Source organism: Microtus pennsylvanicus, chromosome 8, assembly GCF_037038515.1.
Source record: "Microtus pennsylvanicus isolate mMicPen1 chromosome 8, mMicPen1.hap1, whole genome shotgun sequence".
Classification (NCBI taxonomy): domain Eukaryota; kingdom Metazoa; phylum Chordata; class Mammalia; order Rodentia; family Cricetidae; genus Microtus; species Microtus pennsylvanicus.
The window spans coordinates 43,579,915-43,600,725 of record NC_134586.1 but is presented as its reverse complement, the minus strand read 5'-3'; positions in this window follow the sequence as shown (position 1 = coordinate 43,600,725).

The following is a 20,811-nucleotide window of genomic DNA, read 5'->3' as shown; positions in this document are numbered from 1 at the left end:
GATGAGTAACTAAATTTGTTCCTTATACTGTTGTAGTAAAACATTATGTATTGACTGAATTAACCTCGCAGTAAACCAGTGAACAAATGAAGAAGAAACCTAGGCATTATTTTTTGATTTACTAATGGAAAGATTGGTGCCAAAAATAGTATTGAAAAAACTTTGTGAACATTTACAATTGATTTGTGAATTATCTAAATATAGAAATATCAATTATTATCGTAATTTTATTTTTTCAGTTTTTTAAATTTGTTTTTTCAAAAATTTAAAAAAAACTTTACAATTTATCACATTAAAATATATGTGTTTATTCCTAACACAAGTTACTCCTGTCTTTAAAAAAAACTTTTTAATTCATTGTTTCTAGAGATTTGTGATATTTTAAAAATATCTCACAGAGGAAAATTCAAATAATAAGAACAATGGATTTTAAACAAAATTTCTACAAGGAATGATTTAGTAGTAAGTACTTAGAAGTGTGTGTGTGTTTATAATGAATTCAGAACATGCTCAGTGCTCTCTCATTTATTTTCATTCCAAAAGTAAATTCTGACATCACGGGTAAGAACATTGTTATGTAGAAATGTGTGTCTTCTGCAAGGTACAGCTGTGTCCAGTTATACATGGAGCCATTAGAGACTATGTGCTAAGCTAATAGGTGACATGAAATATACATGAATAAATAGCAAAGCTAAACTCACAGCTTTTCAGACACTTCTTCAGGGCCCTCAGGAACCCACTCAGTGTTTCTGCCATTCCCTACGGGCTCCAGGTTGTGACTGGCTCCTTCTAAATGCCTCCTCTATGGCCTCTGCCTCGTCATAGTTATAAAATGGCTCCAATTCAAATATAGCTTTCTGACTTTATCTTCCGAAGTTTTTCTTATACAGTTTCCTGTTCTGCTATTCCACCTCAGTTCTGAGTATTTTTAGGTCCCTGTTCAATTATTTTTTTGCCCAAACTTCTTGTCTCCTTTTGTTTGTAAGTTTGTCCTTAATATCATCATTATTTTAGGGAACCCAAACTGAGTCCCAACATATAATTTCTCTTTTTTTCTTTCTGATATTTCCCCTAACTACTACTTTATGTTCTGATTTCCATCATTCTCAGGACTCTAATGCAGCAAGTATATGGAATATTTTAATACCAAAAGTTCCTTACTTAGTGTGCTTGTTATGTGTCAGTTCAGTAAGAAGTCCTTTAATGATGTCTTCACTGAGTCCTACAGTATCCTGAGGTTCAACATCTACAGACAGAATCAGTAATTGGTGAATATCATAAAAAAACTGAATTTGTATTTAAACGTGTAGATTTTTATGCCTGTATGTTCTTGTGAATCACAGCAGATGCTATAATCAATATAGAGATGATATTATAGTATAATATAGGCAAATACTACAGTATTCAGAAGCAAGTGAGCCTGTTATGGGTAAATACTACATGATTTTATACAAAGATCTTGATCATCCATTGTATGTGTGAAGAGCTGGGGAATCTAATCCCTTAATGAGCTCTAGAGACAAATGCCAACTAAATTACTTAAACTGAAACTGTATTTTTAAAAAATTTTTAAAATAAGGAAATTAATGTTGAAAACATGCAGAATATGAGCCTGGCTTTTAAGTATCAAAACTGGAGTTTTAACCTACTGATATTTGTTCTCAAATCATGGCTGTTGTTGCGCCTGCTCTTTTGTCTCTAACCTCTCTAATTTTCTTCTTATTTCTAGTCTTCTCTCTAAAACACAAAAAGTTTTTGCCATAACCCCCACCCATGAAATCACTCAGATTTCCGTAACTTTTATTTAAACTCCTTGACAGAGCATTCTGAACTATTTTCTCAATTTGATATTCAGGTTTCATCTCCAGTCTGCTTGACATGGATGTACACTCCAGCCACCCTGTGCCTTACTGGAGTCTCAGCAAGCGTTCTTTGTGTTTCATCTCTGTCATTGATTCATCTGTTCACGATGCTTGGAATATTTTTCCACTCTTTACCTTTCTGCCATAGTTTTAGTTTCTTAATACATAAGAAAAAAATCACAGATAAAAGAGATATAAGGAACCATGAAAAGAAAATTGAATGTTGTTAAGTAACAGACACCAGCACTCCAGACTAATGCATATCATCTACAAGACTTACGACGACTAATTTCTTTCAGTACATGCATAAACTATTAGTTCATTATGAATTCTTCAAATGTAATATTTTAATAAAAATAGACCTTTTAAGAGTTATTTAGGTGTATAGAGCTATCAGAATACCATACCACTTACTCATATGCATACATTTCCTCCATTATTATTATCTGTTCCTATCATGATGCATTTGATATAGTTAGTAGGCGGGCCAATATTTATACATCATTACTATTACAACACACAGTTTACATTAGGTAGCACTTTACAATGCATTTTCAGGAGCTTGAGGGAAATGCCCTATGACATGTCATATCTGTTATTGTATTTTGGGCAGGACAGTTTCATCATTATAAAAGTCTCTCCTATTCCATCTATTCATTACTTTCTAAAACATAAGAATGTTTTTAATCAACTTTTGTGTAATTCAGTAGGTTTATAGTTAATTCAATATTCCTTCTTATACTTCGTGTATTTCTTTTTTATAAGTAATAAGGTATGAATTCTTTCTGAAGAAATCATTTGAGTCATTCAAAATTCCTTCTGATTTTCCATATCCTTCCCTGTGGTGTTGATAGCACAGACATACATCTATATATCCATCTCTTTATCTACATACATTTTATAAATAATGCATTAATATAGTCTAATTTTTAAACTTGCAGACTGTAAGTAGAAGTAGAATTTTTATGGCCATCTCTTTAGTCCCTGTATCTTGCCTAGAGGGGCCCACTCTTCTTACTTTATTTACATATGTTCAGGAATTTTCCCTAAGCATTTCTGTATTGGTTACTTGCCTATAAATTTACAATATTTATGTGGTCATACTTGTTTAGCAACTGGCTTGATTCACTCAAACTCTACATGTTATTATTTTTATATACCCTTTGCTGTTGTTTTATTCCATACTATGAATTATTTATATTATTTGAGCCATTTCTTTGTTGATTGAAATTTATGTTCCTTCTAAACTTTTATTTATATTGACAATCCAGCAATGAATATCCTTGCTGCCATGCTTTGTGCATATGAGTTGTACTGTTTCAGATTATCTGATCCTCTTTATTTTAGTACCTAAACTTTTTACCATCGCTACTCTTTTTTGTTAACTTACTCTGCATTGGTTCTGTCAGGATCCATGCACAATGGCATATGAATAAATGATGGATACATGAACTTGTTAGAGAACTGTCATACCAGCGGGGCAGTGGTGGCTCATGTCTTTAATCCCAGCAATCGGGAGGCAGAGGCAGGTGGATATATGTGAGTTCGAGGCCAGCCTGGTCTACAAGAGCTAGTTACAGGACAGGCTCCAAAGCTACAGTGAAACCCTGTCTCAAAAAAAAAAAAAGCAGCAAAACAAGAAGGAAAAAATAACTGACATATCATTAGGAATATTTGAACTTGTCTTGCTATATTCTTTGAGGTCATCTAAGATTTTAAAAATGATTTTCAGTGGCTAGACATTAAAACATAAATCCTAGATCTAGAAATGAACTAATGAGATGCTAATTTTATTTGCCCTTTTATGATTGTCATCTTTTAAATTGGTAATGTGTCCTAGTCCTAATGTTAAGTATTTCTCACTAATGAGATGTTCTTCTGTACAATAATTTTGTAATGGCTTGTTTTAACTATCTCTAGACTCTATGTTAGGAGAACTGACCAACTTGTGCAGAAAGGTGTAATCTGCTGAACGACAAGATCTGTTTGTGACATTTCACAGAAAATCTCCCACACCTCTGATCTAGTGAGGTATTGCTAGTTTCAGAACTGAAACATAAGCTAAAAATCAGGTTTGGTGAATGCTGTGGCCATTTGAAATAAAAGTACAGATAAAGTGAGAAGGGTTGAAGTGTTTAATTCTGCCTAGTTTCACTGAATCATCCTGAAAAGTTAATTGCCCATCATTGTGTCTCTTCATGTAGCTTCACTGAGAAGTTTTACTCAGCAAAATCACTGGCCTTTTGCATGGAATCAAATAAATGTGAGCTAACGTGCTAAAGTGTAAAGTCAGCCCAGCTGGCTTCTGTGTGCTGCTTGTCTAAGAACGCAGAGTACAAACAAAAGATTTCTGAAGTTTCCCTTCACTCACTCTACAGTTGTCTAAGAGGCTTTCTTGAAGAATGTGTGCCTTTTGCTCCTCTTTTAAGGTCTACTTTGCTTGACTTTGCTCGAACTTTACATTCAATCAATAAAACTACATGTAGCAAAACAAACAAGCCAGCTATAAAGACCTCAGCACAATATATATCTCTTAAAATGTTTTTTCCATCTTCAAGTAGTCATGTTTGTATATCTCTCTATATATAGTTTTCTATAACATGATCCTTGTGTGTATGCATGCACATGACTGGTGGTGAGGTTTGCACGTATATGTACGGGGGTGCATGCGTATGTGTTTGTGTGGTTGACAACCTAACCCCTGATGTCATTCCTCAGAGAAATCTGCCCTGTGTTTTGAGACAGTCTTCCTCATGAACCTGATACTCACTGATAAGGGCTGAGTGGCCAGTCAGGAACCCTGGTGACTCTTCCTCTGTCTCCTTTCTCAGCATTGGAATTATACATGTGCTCATAACACCGTGCTCAGGGTTTTCTGCAAGTGCTGCAGATCACACTCAGGTCCTTATGCTAGTGTGGCAACTGAGCTTTTCCTCTGGTCCCTTCCTGAGACGCTAATTTAGCAACCACTGAGTGACTCCAAAATGATGCAACTTGAATTAGGCCTTGAAGTAACAAAACCACTACTCTGATGGTGATGTTAGTGTTTGAGTGTGTATTTTTAAATGCTATTAATGACGATGAAAAACCAAATGATGAAGATGAAGAGGAGGAGGAAAGAGTAGAGAAAAATATAACTTTTATGTGTTATAAGGATTAAATGATATAACAGACTTGGAAATGCTCAGTCAAAAGTCGCCATTGGGCTGGAGAGATAAGTAAGAGGTTGAGGACATTTCTTTCTTTTCCAGAGAACTGGAGTTTGGTTCCCACTTCGCAGGGTGGGTAGTTTGCAATCACTTATAAGTGCCAATCCAGGAGATCTGACCACTTCACTTCTGGTTTGAGTGGGCACATGCACATATGTGGCACACACACATACATAGATATGAAAATAATATCTTATAGCAAACACTATGGAATATACTATGGTATAACTATTTAACTAACTCATATTTTTAAAGTAATAACTATTGAAACTTACAGTGTGTATAGGAAAGATGACTTGGCAGTGTTGGCCTTGTTGTGGTCTCTCTTGTCCCAAAAATGTGACCAAACTAGAGTAAATAACTTTGTCTTTAGCACCATGCTTTTTAACTATGAATAATGGAGTTTGTACCAGGCAATTTTATTAAGGTAAAATTAACCAATATTATAGAAGTGAAAGATTTTATGTTCTAATAAGTTTCCCATTTTCTTATCTTGCTTTCATTGTCTCTAGGAGAGCCTGATTGTCTTTGAGCATTTTCAGTTTCTGCAAGTGTTCTCACAGGTTTCAAATATTACAGTCACTTTAAGTCATGATTTCCTCAGGTTATTTGATTCAATAGTCTTCAATCAGGGGACCCCATGCATCTTGCTGTGTTGGCGTTTTTAGGCAATAGAATTGAACATGGTAAGCTATAAAAATCCCTTCCAGCAGTAAAATTCCAAAGAATCTACATTTTTGTGGGTACTTCTGTTTTCTTGATCAAGATATATAAAAGAGGTTTCTTATAAATGTCAACCACACTGAAATATCAGACTGAATTAGTTGCCATGCATGCCAGCGATTTGTTCTCCAACAGGGGGTTGTGGATTGCATCTTAATTGATGCTGAAGGACAGAGGTCACATACGATTTTGTCAGGTTGGTTTGTAGTGTCTTTGAGCAGACTCTCAAACTCAACATTATCAAAGTTTTTTACTTGACAGTTGTTTCATTTGAGGGCTTTCCTGGCCCATTCTATAGTATTTCACAGCAAGCCTAGCCTCTGCATACTTGCTGAGTAGCACTGCTCTCTCCTGACAGCTACAGATGTCTCTAGATACTGCCCAAAATCCCATGGGAAGCAAAATCAACCCTAGATAAGAAGTGGTGTATGGGAATTGCCATTATAAAGCAATATTCAATTGAAGATGAAATGTTTTACCTTAGAACTGGGTCTAACATAATAACTGAATTCCCCAGATGGCATCCTGCTGTAGAAATGTTTGCTTCCTGGTGGCAGTAATGACTGTTTTGGCCACCTGTGTGTTCTTGCCTGAAGTTGTGCTTCTGTTCGTGAGTAGAGCTCTACTGTGGACACCCTTGCCAATTAGATTTAAGAGGAAATGAAAAGCAGCTGCAATGTTTCAAGGCATTGGGCAAATTGAGCAGAAGGTATGTGGACAAATCCTGTTAACACATAACTGGATTTGTGCATACACAGGGCTGCCCACACTGTGCCTTGGAAATCTACAACAGGCTGTTTCCCTCTGTGTTATGCATAAATCACAGAAATTACCATAAATTGAGCAGAATGTTCTCACAAACAAGGAGGTTCAACCTACATTTCAATGATGACAAGATATCTTGGATCATTACTCTAAGAAGATAGATGATGAAACAGTCTAATCCATCTTAATTTCAGTGGCCAGTAGATACTAAGTACATCTGCTTTCAGTTTGAAAGATGAACATTAAAAAAATAATTATATTCTCATTGATGGTATCTTTACAAAACAGAAAAATATTAAGGACATATGCCATTCAGAGGTTTGATCTGAATGACCTTCAAATTCCTTTTAAAGCTTAGGTTATGGATTCTCAGATCTGATTGTTTCACAAGGATTATTTCTTCTATTCTAGGGCACCTCTTGGCTTCTAGCTATGATCAAAGAGCTGTCTTTATTGTTTTGTTATTATTGTGTTTACAGCTGGCCTTCACAGAGGCTTCAAGTTATAACTGTATACACTGAAATATATGCATATATAAATGAAGTAGAAGGTGACTTTTAGAGATAGTAAGATTGTATTTTCTGAGCCTCTTAGTTCTGATTATTTGGGAATGGTTACTACATATATCTATACATATTTTGTCTTTACAACCCAATACAACAAAGTCACCCAAATGAAGCATGGAAATGCAACTACAAACCTGAATGCCAGTTTGTTTCCTGATTATGGAGTCTTATTAAACAAAGGCTCATTTACAGAAAAATTCTCAAAGTCCCTGACTACAGAGCATATATAACATTTAACTTCAAGTCTGCATGTATCCAACCTTTTTTCTTTCCTCAACTCTCTTCTCCCTTTCTCTGCCACTGTGTCCTTGATTGATTTTACTCATTTGAAAACTGGTGCAGTAGGAAACAGAGCAGGGAATGTAAAATCAAAATGCTTAGATGAATCTTAATGTTGGTGGACAGGTGAACTTGGAACTCTTTTTTTGTAATTAAGAGACATCAACCGTAAAAGTTGATTTGGTAGAAGTTAAAATTTTAATTTACATTAATACATAATAGTAAGATTTATAGAAACCAACTATTTTAATATATTCATCTTATGGTTACTTTAATATAGCCATGTTGGCTTTATCTAGCATAGCTGCAGGTTCAGGCTTGACTGGGATGACAAGGGAATAAAGAAAAGGCAGACAAACACACAGATGGGAAAACCATGATTCAGTGGACTAGGCTCTCTGATGGTGAAGTTGGATGTCCTAAAAGCTTAGCATTTTGTCATTAATAAATAAACAGGAGGAAAGGATTATTATATATAGCTGAACAAGGAGGCATGGTTGAGGGTATTCAACTGAATCAAATAAAGAGGTTTAGTTAATCTTTGTAGAGGACTAGTCATAAGACAGTAAATATTCAGAGTACAAAGCTATAATAGGCATTTGCTACATACACTCTTAATTTCTAAATACAGACCATAGGAAGTTTTTTATTTTTTGTATTTTATTTTTATGTGCATTAGTATTCTCCCTGTAAGTATGTCTATGTAAGTATGTGTATGACAGTTGGGAGCTGCCATGTGGGTGGTGGGAATTTTTCCAGGGTCTTCTGGAAGTTTCAATCAGTGCTCTTAACTGCTGAGTAATCTCTCCAGGGCCCAGAGGAAGGTTTTTCCATCGCTCTCAACCTCACCAGAAAAAAGCTTTGCCATTTTCTAATGAGCCTCAAGCTTTAGTCCTCAGCAGTACACACACACACACACACACACACACACACACACACTCAGGGCTTCTTCCACTCCCTGTTATTGTTCCAAGTTCAAGAAGTATACATGGTCAAAAACAATTTTCACCTACTTTTATGTAATGTTCAGATTTTTTGAGAAGCTATATATTTTATGTAATGTTCAGATTTTTTGAGAAGCTATATATTACACACACACACACACACACACACACAGAGAGAGAGAGAGAGAGAGAGAGAGAGAGAGAGAGAACAAGAGAAAGAAAGAAACAAAGAAAGAAAGAAAGAAAGAAAGAAAGATAGATAGATAGATAGATAGATAGATAGATAGATAGATAGATGATAGATAGATCCAAATTTTCTGAGAGTCACAATTCTAAGAGACCAATGTGGCAAGGGCAGCTAGCAAGGGGATGATATAGTATTAGTTTAAACTGTCCCTTCTCCATGCTCACTTGTAAAAAGCACCAGTGTGATACTGTTAGGAGATAAGAACTCTTTAAGAGGTAGGGTCTAATATGAGATGAATCATAAGTCTAATTAATCTTAACAAAAACCAGGAGCCAGACAGCAGGATTAAAAAAAGGAAGATCAGAGAACCAGGAGCAGTCCCCAGTTTCTTCCTACCTGTCTCTTTCCTGCATCCAAAAAGGCTGAGATCCCAGTGTTCACTTCATCTTATCACTTCTTGTCTCCTTCAGATCAAAGGTGTGAGCCACCAATTCCTAGCTTCTATGGTTTACTAGGGCTTAGCTCTGCCCTCTGATCTTCAAGCATTCTTTATTTGTCAGAACACAAGCAAAGTATCACACAACAGAATGAGATATTTAGATCTTTAGTGTTTCTTCCCCAAAAGATGAAGCGATCCTGCCCTTTCTAGTACTCTTTCATTCCTCTTTGCAATGAAGCAAGTATGATCCACCACAGTCTTTTGCAATGATATACTACTATCTTTTCACAAGCACAAAGAAATTAGATCATGAACTAAAATCTCCAAAACTAGCTGAGAAGTGGTGGTGCATGCTTTTAATCCCAGCACCTGAAAAGCAGAGGCAGGTGGATCTCTATGAGTTGGAGGCCAGCCTGGTCTATAAGAGCTGCTTCCATGACAGGCACCAAAGCTATACAGAGAAACCTCTCTTGAAAAAAAGAACTTTAATAATAATAATAAATAAAATCTCCAAAACTGTAAGCCAAAATAAACCTTCAATCTCTTAAATTGATTATCTCAAAAATTGGCTACAGTCATGAGGAGTAGACAAACATGAGAACTCAAAGTGTGGGAATAGCAGTTGGTTATTTGAGAGGAAGATAGGCCCTTAAATACTGTCTAATGCATGCCCGTGTCTAATGCAGATCTTTGCTCAGAAATACTCAGGAAATTGCATATCCCCAGAAGATCAATAGCTGATAAGGAAGAAGTGAGGAACCTCTGGATCCTTGTCATTATTTACAGTAGTCTGCTTTTATGTTAATGGCTCAGACTTCTCTAGTCTGTGATTGATGCTAGAAGTCAATGGGAGACAAGCTCTTGCCTCATTTCTCCCTCTTTCCTCTATTGGTTCCACCAGTACTACATCGGTCACTTATTCAGAATCAGTGCCTCATACAAGTAAATCTGCATCTAACAGCAAACATATTGAAAAATAAATAAATAAAATCTTGGAATGTTGTTGGCAGGGCTGAGAATCTATAGAAAACTGGATTCAAAAATATATAGTGGTCCAAAATTTTTTACATGGGTCTGTGGTGGTTTGAATGAGAATTTGCCCCATAGACTCTAGCACGTGACTACATGGTTTCCAGTTGATGGTGCTCTTTGGGGAAATCTAGGATGCATGGCCTTCCTGAAGAAAGTACATCACTGTGAGTGGTCTTTGAGATTTCAAATCTTCAAATCATTCCCAACTCACTCTCCCTACTTTCTCCTTGCCTTTTAGGATATGAGATCTTGACTGCCTGCTGCCACACTTCCCTAACATGATGGTGATAGACTCTTATCTGTCTGACACTGTAAATCCAAATAAATCTTTTCTTCTTTATAATGCCTTTTTATGCTATTTTAATCATAGCAAAAGAAAGTAATTAATACAAAATTTAGACTATATGATACTTGGTAGTAAAAATTCAGGTTCACATATTATTTGGTTTGGAATATGAATAAAGGTAGACATACCACAGAACTGAAGTATTGGAAAGAATATTGGTTAGTGAGATGGTATCTCTCATTATAGTTTTGATTTCCTTGATAATTTTCTAAGACAGAGAATTTTTCATATATTCTATTGAGAAATATCTATGGAGACCTCTTGCATTTTCAGTCAGATGACTTGGTTTTAGAATCTTGAAGATTATTTGTCACTTGTATTTGACAGAGATTGATCATTTATCATAGAAATACTCTGTAGATAATTTTTTCAATTTTACAAGTTGTTTACTCTTTTAATCATGTTCTTGGTTGCCCCGAGTTTCTTAGTTGCCATGGTATCCTTAATTTAGTAAGAAAAAATAGCAAGAAAAACAAGAAACAAAGGAAAGATTTGGCAAAAAAAAGGAAACACCGACACAGTCAAAGGTAAGATAGAGTACATCATCAGTTCCATTGAGATAAATAAGGAAAATGGCACCCATGTAAGGCAAGAACCAATAATTCAAGAAATGGGGTAGTCACTGTACCAACAAGTCCTAAGCATTGCTTTTCACTAACATTGCCCAGAATATTAAAGTAGAGCTACTGTGAGGTATTTTCTGTATAAATTCAGAGGCACTGATATACTGATGAAGCTCTAAACTGATACCATGAATTCGGGCAGGTAAATAGAGAATAATTGGCAGGCTAAACAAGGACTTTTGGATGAAGTATAAGTAGAGGATTAGATGTGCATGAAAGGCTCCTCAGGAGTCAGTCCTGAAAAGGCTACTGAGTATCACAGTGATTTTTATTGTTTAAATGTTCAATATCCCCATAGTCTCATGTATTTGATTTAATCTTCAAATAATAAGCTTTTAGTGGTTGTGTACCATTTAGAAAGAAGGGATTAACCTTAGAACTGAGCAACTAGGGGCAGATCTTGAGGCTTGTGGCCATACTTACATTTTTTCTTCTTGATGGCTATCTATTCGTGTGACTAATGCCTTCATTCAACTGCTACCTAGATTTCCCTGACATAAGGAATAGTCTCCTCAAACTGTAAGTGAAACTAAACTCTTTTACTGTTGTTTCTTGTCAGCTGGTGATTCACAGTAACAAGGAGAAAAAGAACTAATAAGCTTTGCAACCACTAAGGTTCATAAGGCAAATAAGTAGTTAGTGAACACCCCGAGAAAGTTAGAGAGAAGTACCTTCTAATGAAAAGTAATGTAGTAGCGTTTCAATTTTATTTTAGTAAATAAAGACTGTCTGAATATCTACGAGTTAAACTGGTCAGTCTTACAGACTTGGTTATGGTAATACACACCGTTAAGCTCAGTAGCCATAATGACACACACCTTTAATCCCAGTAGCCACACCAGTTGCCATAGAAATCAGGTGGTACACACCTTTATTCACGGTGGTTCATACTTTTAATCCCAGCCTTATAGGATTAAAGGGAGAAAATGGCTCTCAACATGCAGTCTCATTCTCACATTCCTAGAGGCAGGATCGCAATTTCAGACTGAGGTAAGGGTAAGAGCCCGTGGCTGGCTGTTTTGCTTTTCAGATTTTCAGGTTGAATCTCAATTTCTGACCCTGAGATTTTATTAATTGTGCTTCATTTGGCACCCAATGTGGAACAATGGTATTATACTCTGTAAAGGTTGTCACTTGTTGGTCTAATAAATCACCCACTGGCCAGTAGCCAGTCAGGAAGTATAGGATGAGTGACCAGAACAGGAGAATTCTGGGAAGATGAAATGATCAGTCTGCAGTCCTCACCCAGATGCAGAGAAAGCAAGATGAGAATGCTTCACTGATAAAAGGTACCAAGCCACATGGCTAACACAGACAAGAATTATGGGTTAATTTAAGATGGAAGAGTTACAAAATAAGTAGCCTAAGTTATTGACCAAGCAGTGTTGTAATTGATATAGTTTCTATGTGATTATTTAGGACTGAGCAACTGGAAAAATGAATGAATAGTCACTGCCTACAAATAGTACCAGTGTAGGCAACTATAGCCACATAAAACCTGAGAAAGCTTGGGAAATAATTCTAGACACAAAAGGGCAGAGTTAAGCACAGCTTCTTGGTAGCAGCATTTTCTTGGGTAGGCTATGTTTGCTAGAGGTAAGCTCATCTCATTTAAAAGAGGCTTCCTAACTCAGCTTTAGCTGCAAAAGCTTTGAAGCTCTTTTAAGAGGTCCCACCATCAAACACTTAAATGAATTTTATATATAGCTGACAGTATGTTTCTTGGTGGTGGCAGGGACCTTGAAAATGCATAGAGTTTTCTCAATAAAAATGGCTCCCACCAGTACCTCCACTATAAAGCTAGACTCTCAGAAAGCTCAGAAATAGGATGGATCTAGCCATAGAAGCTACAGTTTTAAACCTAGCCATATCATTTAGTAAATTAAAGACTCATATGGTCAAAAGAAGAGATATACAGTAAATATAGATTCAGGTAAAAAAAATCTTCTAAATGGTTTATAGTGTGTTTAAAAATATATGTAGGCTTGAGAAAAGGAAGAAAAAGGATAAAGTCATTCAAAAGAAAGAAAGAAAGAAAGAGAGTAGTTGGGTTTGGGGCACACACCTTTAATCCAGCACTTAGGAAGTAGAGGCAGGGAGATCTCTGTGAGTTCAAGGACAGCCTGGTCTTTAGAGTGAGTTTCAGGACAACCAAAGATACACAAAGAAATCCTGTATCAAAGAAACAAAATAATTAAAAATAAAAATAAAAGAAATATAGTTTAAAATAAAGCCACATAAAGATAGAAAATGCACAGAAAATCTGGATACTTTATGTTATTGTGTTGTATTTGAGTTGTTTGACAGCTGAGGAAGGAGCAACAGCTTCTAAAAGACATTTGATTATAAATAATGCTGGATTAATCAAACATATATATTTTCAAAATGCCTTGACTTCAAAATTTAAGGCAAAAGATATGTTATTTTGCAGAAGAGATTTTGATTTTGTTTCCACAGGAAATAAGAGGCTGTGGATTAATTTCAGGTTAAGAAAAATCAGGTTTGATAAAGGAAGAACCTCTGAAAAACTTCTGATAGGAGCAGATGGCCCAGGTGATCCAATATTTTAGAGGACCACTATTGGAGTTTCCTCTGACTTTTACATTCAGAACAGCCTCAAGACTGCTAGAAGAAATGATCAAATCTCACAGAAAATTCACATCAGGATTTGATCATAATCCTAAATTTTCTTTAGGTCCTCATAAAATTATCAGCACACCCAATCAGCAGGAAAGAGTCTAGAAAACTGTGTCCAAATTTCCAAAGAATGGATTATGGATGTGTCTTTTTTTGGACTGTTGGTTACAAGTTGTTAAGGATAATGGTCAGGAGCAAAGCTAAACAAAGGAGATTAGAGTTTTTGTTTTGAAAAAAGGGGGTGGGGAGTACTGTGGGACAGTGGTCCTGTACCCTGTAAAGACCTTTGTCATTTGTATTGATTTAATAAAACTCTGATTGGCCAGCAGCCAGGCAGAAAGTATAGGCTGGTTGATCAGAAAAGGAGAACTCTGGGAAAATGAAAGGCTCCATTTGCAGTTGTCACCCAGACCCAGAGGAAGCAAGATGAGAGTGACTCACTGATAAAAAGTACCAAGCCATCTGGATAACATAGACAAGAATTAATGGGTTAGTTTAAGATATGAGTTACTTAATAAGAAGCCTAACATATTGGTCAAACAGTGTTGTAATTGATATAGTTTCAGGTCTTAGGTGACCAGGAAACAAACAGTCTCCACCTACAAAGTAGATTTCAGCTAAAGCTGGAACTAATAACTCAGAAATGATAGAGAAAGTAAGGTTTAAAAATTTGCCTATAAAATGAATGGGTACTAAAACATGACCAATACTGACTTCAGAGGAAATGTGCAGACACAGTTGTGTACATTATTTGCAGAGCCAGGTACAAAACAAAAGAAGTCTTATCTACTGTGTGTTATAACTGGACGACAATAGGAAGATTATTGACTGAAGTATGACACCTGTATTTGTGTGATGTTCTACGTAACTATGTATGTTTGAATGGGCACTGAATCCAAACTGACTTGGATACATACTCTACTAATATTACTTTCAACAAGTAACTCACCCTCCTTTATTCATGTCTTTATCACCACAAATATATTTGTATGTAAACTAGAGATCAGGGGGCAAAATTATATGGATTAATATCTCTATGAAGCATTTAATACATGTGAAATGTTTCAGTATTTTAAATTTTTTATTGTTATTTACAATGTAAAAATGGTACCTGCTGAAATTACTGCTCATCTGTAATAGTCATAAATTTAGAAGTTTTTAAAGGCTGACACTAAAGCTGGTGGCTCTATACTGTTAATGCCCATTTAAAGGGATTTGCTATTTGTGCTCTTCCTGAGCTTTCATGGAGTTCCTTGGTTTAATTCATAAGTGAGGAGACTTGCTATATTCAATCTCTTCTCAGGTGGAAAGTTCAGATGTGGATTGGTTTCTTCCAAATTGTGTATTTGTGAGAATAATTTGGGTTCTGCTGCCTTAACAAAAGTGAAAGTTTTGGTATCATGGGATAATTTTGCTACTGTCAAACAGCAGAAAGCAGAAGGTGACTTAATATTCAGCAAATTGATAGTTTGTGCTGCCCCTGGATACTGACCCAGTCATTAAAAAAAATGCCATAGAGTGATCTTTTCCTCTGCCCAGATCTGCCCTAAGCATACAAACTTCTCTGTTTCCTATCCATAGAACTCCTTAGCAAGTCAAGGAATAAAACTGCTCAGAATTTCAACTGTGAATGGAGAGTTTTGTGCAGTCCTAATTGGAAGAGGAACTTGTCAAAAATAATATATTCGCAAATATTCTGAACCATCGTGGTCCTAGCAACACTATAAATTGTCACAGAACTGATGACATGTGGTTGATTTTTTTTTTCAACACTACTAAAAGCTGCCAGAGATGTCTTTCAAAAACCTACTTCCTTCGAGATTTTAGTTCAGGTAATAGCAGAGGTAAGGAAGGGAGTGGGGTAAGGAGGGAAGAAGGCATAGACAGGAAGGAAATTAGATGGTTGGGTATTTGAACTGTGACAGTTGATTTCTTTTTCATTTGGGATAGGAACTAATTTGCTTTGAATTAGGAAGTCTAGAGAAAGTTTGAATATTTTCTCATTAGTTTTGGACTGTAGAGATTTTGGAGGAAATTAATAAGAATAGTAGTGGGATAATATAAGCAAAATTGGAATACAGAATAGAAGAAGGAGCCCTTTCCATCTTTATGAAGAGGGTGTGTCTGTGTATGCACAGGATGGTGGCAGTTCTACCTCTTTCCTTTCTCTTTATAAGAAATCAGTGTTCCATTCTCATCACTTCCTGCCTCATTCTATTTGACTTTGTAGATTGCTCACAGTTTTCCACACTTATACAAGTATTTTAAAGAGATTCAGAGACAAAAAAAAGCAGAAAGAAAGAATAAATAAATATCAGCAAACATTTTCAATTACCCCTTCCTTTTCCTTACTTTCAGAGATTCTTCAAAATGTGTTTTGCATCATGGGCTTTTTTGGCAATCCAGAGAAACCTATGGGTCTCTTCTCAGCATAGAGTTTTTAATTGCAGAAAACAAACTGTCTGTGCTTGTAAGAGAAACCAGTTAAACTGAAATACAATGCTGTCCTCCATACCCAGAAGAAGAACCCATGCCCTAGTTCTTGGGCCTTATTATGCAGATTATGGTAATCAGGGAAGAGGTATCAGAATAGGGAATTTGAATTATGTCATGAGTAACTCCTATCAAGCACGGGGGAAAAAAAGGAACTCAGCAAAGGAATTGGAAAAGAAAGGAGCCCTTAGGATGAATTATGTTTTGATGTTGTGTTGAGAAGGGGAGACATGAAGCAAGGCTTCAGGGGAAACAGGAGGGGGTAAAAATTCAGAATGAAAGCATGACAGAAGTATGACTCTTGCATAAATTGCAGATAGTTTGATGTTCTTTGAGAAACATAATTAAAAATCAGAATTACTCTCTCACTGTTAGTGGAATCTGTTTTCTTGAAGATTGGGACACATGAAGTTCAGAAATGTGCTGAGATTATACACTACTTTAAAAAAATTACTCTTCTATGGACATTCTTAAGTCCTTGGTACAAACACATCAAGTCTTAGAAGACATGTTTATTTTCTATGATTAATCTGAAACGTTGGCCTCTCTTTGATATATTTTTCTTGTATAACATCCAACCTGGCCTTTAATTATCTCTCAGTTGCACCGTCTTGCTTTCACAGTTGCCATTTTTGTTAATTTCAATCTCTTGAGTGATCCCACTATATTCAAAATATTTGATGACTTTCTTTAAAGTACAAAGAAATATGACAAATCTTGTTGCATATTACTTAGAAGTTTTGTAGAGTCTGAAAAGCATTTTATACTGAATGCACAAGAGAATGAAGATAATGAGGGATACTGGACACATACTCTTTGCCAACATTTTTCCTGTGGATGTTTCTAAATAAAGAAGACATTGTCATCACAGATATCACAGATATGAGTAAGGGTACAGTTGAACAACCAAACAAGGACTGCTCTGTGGGTATATAGAAAGGTTTATTGAGTCTGGCTCAAACTGCCAAGACTTTCTCTGGCGATGGGGCTGCTTGGACCCTAATAATAGATACAAATAAATGATGTACAAGAAACAAGCCAAACCATACAGAAAATTCTTCATACATACTAGGTGCTGAGTAAACAACTCTGAAATTTTTCTAATCCTGCAACAAGAGTGAAGAAACAGAAAAGATTCAGAGAGACTATTGAAAATTAGAAATTTTGGTCCATTTCCCTCTGCATGTGAAGATTAAACTATTTTGTGATCAAAATGTAGACAGATTTTTATGATGGTGGCATTGGTGGTGAACATATAAAGACATTTGCTTTGTCTTTATTGCCTAAGCTACAAGTTGCAGCAAGTACTTACATAGTATACAGAATGATTTGAACACTATTACTTATACAATATTCATTGTATTGGGTATTAATAATAAGTAAAACAGTATGATAATTAACTTGGCTGTCATCTGGATGAGTTCTAGAGTTACCTGGGAGTTGCTTACAAAGGATTATCATGATTAGTTTAATTGAGGTAGGATATTCCTATCCAAGGTCACTGGAGTGAACCTTTCAATAGAACAATGTTAAAGGAAGGTTCAGAGAGTTGAAGTAAAATTCTCAAGACCACAGACCTAGAAGAGGTATTAGAATAGGTGACTTGCTCAACAGGTATGGCATAAGGATTCTGGTTTCTCAATCTGATGTGTTATTTAAACACTGAAAAGGTAACTAACAGCTACATTTTGAGTATTATGATGATAAAATTGTAACTATCATTGAACCATAGGGGATATTTTACATTAATTTTAAAGGTGGTATCTGTTAAGGAGAAAAAACAATACAGCAAAAATGTAATTATTCTTGATAAGATGTAAATTATTCAAGTCTATTTTAATAATATGAACTGGTTTTATAACTATATTAAATCCTGTTGTATTAAAACAGAAATAATAAATGCATGATGTAAGCAATTTTGCCATAACTATGCAAACCTCTTAGATGAACAATGTACAAATAAAGCACATTTCAAAATTCTTTCCTGTATTTGGATATCTAAGTTGCCTCATTATTCTTGGTATTCCAATTGATTTAGGAAGTATTTTGTTTGATTATACATAATGATGTAGCAAACTGTTAATTTTGAAGAATAATTTTTAAATAGTCTTTTAAATGTTTTATTTAGTATTCCTACTTAATACATACATAATTATGAAACAATAAAAAATGTTATTTTCTATTTAGTGCTCATTCACCTGGCTTTTATATATCAACTATCTACTAATTGTTACTTTAGAATAGTGATTATTAAACTTCCTGATGCTGCAATGCCTTAATACATCTTGTTATGTTGTGAAGACCCTCAACCATAAAATTATTTTCATTGCTACTTCATAACTATAATTTTGCTACTGTTATGAATTGTAATGTAAATATCTGTATTTTCCTCTAGTCTTAGGAAACCTCTGAATGGGCCATTTGATACCCCCCAACAGAGGGGACACAACAGCTGAGAAATGCTGCTTTAGGAAATGAAAACCTCATAAAAATCGCTATTTAAGCATTAAATTAGAAATACCTATTTTAAATCATCCCTTATTACATTTGTAAATGGCAAAAATTGTTGGAAATGTATTTTTACCTAGATTATTGTTTACCAATATTGGTGGTTGTTATTTATTATTAAAAAACAGCATAATTAGAATCCACATTTATTCTGACAATTTTATTTTTGTTTAATATTTTATTGATTTTGCAAGATTTGTTTCATTAAAAAATAATTACTTTGCATTCTGTCCCGAAAACTGTACAATTTTAGCTTAAAGTTTTGAGAGATCAGTTTGGATGTATTATGCATATGTAAGTTCTACTCAGAAGACTGAAGCAAGAAACCAAAGTTCAAGGCCTTCTTATATTTCAGATAAACTTCAAAATCGGTTTAGTTATCTTAGAAAAAACATAGTTGCAAATTATATTATACATTTTATATATTAAATATATTTATATATTATAATATTCCTAATAAACAAATACATAATGTATATACATATGTTATATATATATTTATGTATATATGTATTTATACTATAGCTCCAGGTATATATAACTGGAGACATAGTTCAGTGATTGAGGTCTTAGATAGCATGTGTAAAATCCTGGGTTCAATCCTCAATAAAAAGTGAATAAATGAGCAAATAAATAAAATCAAAACCAAACTAACTGTGCCAAGAGGTAACAGAGTTAATATGAGATTATATCAACTTTCATTTGTGAAGAAATTAAGAATCATTAAAATTTAAGGTAAATAATTTGGCTAGATCCCGGGAGAGTTAAAATAATATTTTAGTTTTCGAAAAATATATTCATTATCCAAACAGTTTATTTGAAACAAAAATGGACATTTCTAACATGAAAATGATTGAGATTGGAATAACTGTCCTTTAATCTATATCTATTCATGGAAATTATAATCAGAAACCTCAGTACAAGTCATCTAACGATGTCTTGATTAACGAGGAAAATATTTTCATAACCCCTTCATCTGTAATTCCAGCACGTCAGCAAAAACACTTGAGAAAAGTACCATTAAGTGTAAAACTCTTGGCAAGAATCATAAAAGGGACACATGATGTTTCTTCTGATACAAGTGACTTTGTGCTCTATAAAGATTGGATGAGTCAAGAAAGTGTAGCTATAAAATGTTGATTTAAGAATACAGAGTTTTAGGTTTTTATGAAAGCTATACACAAACCCATTCAATAACTTATTTTTAATATTCAAAAATTTTTAACTTTGTTGTAAAAATTGAAAAAATATAAAAAAATCACTTATCCAGATTAACCAGACCTAAAAACTGGAAGCCCAGTGACCTTCTATGCAGCTTCTTTAGCCATTCAGAAGCTGTGGAGCTTCATGTTGTATTTAACACTTTCACTATCAATTTTTTTTGTACTTTTTCACCACCAAATCAAAAATTCATGACAGAGCTAGAAATGGAACAATTACCTTTGCTTTCTCTCTTACAACTTGTGTTTGTTACTTGACTTCTCAATCACTGATAATGATATCATAATTAATGCAACCAAAGATCTTATTATTAAGAGTTCAGGGACCCTACTCCCAGCCTCAAAATATAGGGAGGTGATTAGTTTTACTGAAACTTGATATGACATGTTTTGTTGACACTCATGGGAGACATGCCCTTTCCTAAACAGAGGGGGAAGAGTGGATTGGGAGTGGCTGGAGAAACTGGGAGGAGAGGAGTTAGTGGAAACTAAGGCCAGGCTGTAAAATAAATAAACAAGCAAATAGTTAGACAGATAGGTAGATAGATAGATGATTGATTGATAGATAGATAGATAGATAGATAGATAGATAGATAGATAGACAGATAGATAAATAGATAAATAGATAGATAGATGTATGTTAAATACATTCAAAATGGTTTAGGAAAGGATTGGCTATAAAAGGATAGTGCCTCTGACAGTAGTCGTAGAACTGTTTATGAGCTGTTCTGGGAAGCGCAAGGACACTATCAGATCTGTTAAATAAATAACCTCAAAGAGTTAACTTTATTATTCTAATATTAAAAGAAACTACCACCAGTATCTGAGAAACACACCAGAAAGTGAAAATTATAGCGAATCAACATGACCATAATAGAAATAAATAGCTTAACCTCCCTAGAGCTGATAAAGAAGGAAAATGTTGTAAGCAAATTCTTAGGACAGTGTTTTGAGTTGATGTTTAAGGCTGAAGACAAA